Raw genomic sequence first — 1,562 nt, forward strand, 5'->3', positions numbered from 1 at the left:
GAAAAAGAACCGAGTCAAAAAATAGTCCAGGAGCAGTGTAGTAGAATGTAAATACTGCTTCTTACCCAATTTCATGAACCCCAAAGCAAGACCTTATTATTGGAAGCGCATCTGTTACTCCTGACTGAACTTCCTACCTCCCCCTGCCTCTTTTCCCCCACAACTAAGTAGGGAAGAGAAAACTCCTTGCCCTCCAGTCATCGCGGACTCACAACGACCCTATAGTACAGGCGAGAACTGCCCTTGTGAGTTTCGGAGACTAATTCTTTTCTTACAGTTTTATTGGTAGTTGATCCACATATCACGCAATACAATAGTTCAATCACACCAAGAATAGTTGTACAATCATTACCACAATCCATTTTAGAACATTCCCCCCCAAAAAAAATGGTCAGAAGGCTATAATTCCTGACGGGAGTAGAAAGCGCCATCTTTCTTCCACCGAGCGGCTGGTGGTTTCGAGCTGCTGACTTGTGGATCAATCACCGCCAAACGCATAACCACTAGGCCATCAGGAGAGAAGCATGTGTGTTTGGAATAAATTTTCCTTCTGAAATATACCCACCCCACCACCGCCATCCCCTCGGTCCCTCACAACAAAGAGGAAAACCGCACGGGGGCAGTTTTACTGTCATTTCGGGTTTCCAAGAGCTGAAAAGCAGATGAGGCAACGCTGAACGACTGTGCCAGCACCTCACTGCCGTCGGGTGGGTAAAGGCTCACGCTCCCGATCAGTTTCTGGACGCTAAATCTTCGGAGAGCAGACAGCCTTATCTTTTTCCCATGGAGTGCCTGGTGGGCTTGAAGCGCCAGGGTCCCTTTATTTGGGAGGGCGGTCTCTACATAATAAAATATAGGTTGACTATAAAGCACCATTTCAAGGTACTTTTCAGACATTTTGAAATATGTAGATTATGGACAGGCAAAATACAAGGGGCGTGGCCAAAAGGGCACGTGACACTACTCTTTAAATAGGCCTGCTGCAGAGCCCCCGTGCTATTCCATTCCGGCGAGCTTTGAGAACGGAGCCTTTCTTCTGGCAGGTCAGTGGAATTTTTACTTAACGCATAATTCAAAATGGTAGCCAAAGTTAAAATGGCCACGACTAATGTGTGGAATTACAAATGCTCTGAAGTTTACTGTTCGAGTAGAGAAGTTAAAGTTGCATGTTATGACTAGCAGGCTTTTTTGGTTGACGTTTAGAGTTTAAGGAATCCTGCAGGCCTTGGGCTACGAACTGAAAGGTTGGCAGTTCAAACCCACCAGCCGCTCCACCACACAAAGATGAGGCTTTCTGCCTCGTGTAAAGGTTTCGTTTGTGAAACCCTCTGGAGTAGTTCTACTCTTTCGTGGCTGTTGTGTTTAGGTAGTTTTTAAAAGAGAATTTTATTTCCCTACTTGCGAACCATTACGGCCCCTTGTTTTACTTCATAAAGTCGCCTACTTAAGAAAACAAAACAAAGAAAGCCAGTGAGGTGTGTTATTTTAGCCTCGTGGGAAGCACGGCTTGTTCGTTTGCTAGACAGAATGATTGCTTTTAGCCCAACAATTCACAGGAAGTT

This window comes from Echinops telfairi, unplaced genomic scaffold (genome assembly GCF_000313985.2).
Source record: "Echinops telfairi isolate 266 unplaced genomic scaffold, ASM31398v2 ScPeMD7_53;HRSCAF=182, whole genome shotgun sequence".
NCBI classification, from domain to species: domain Eukaryota; kingdom Metazoa; phylum Chordata; class Mammalia; order Afrosoricida; family Tenrecidae; genus Echinops; species Echinops telfairi.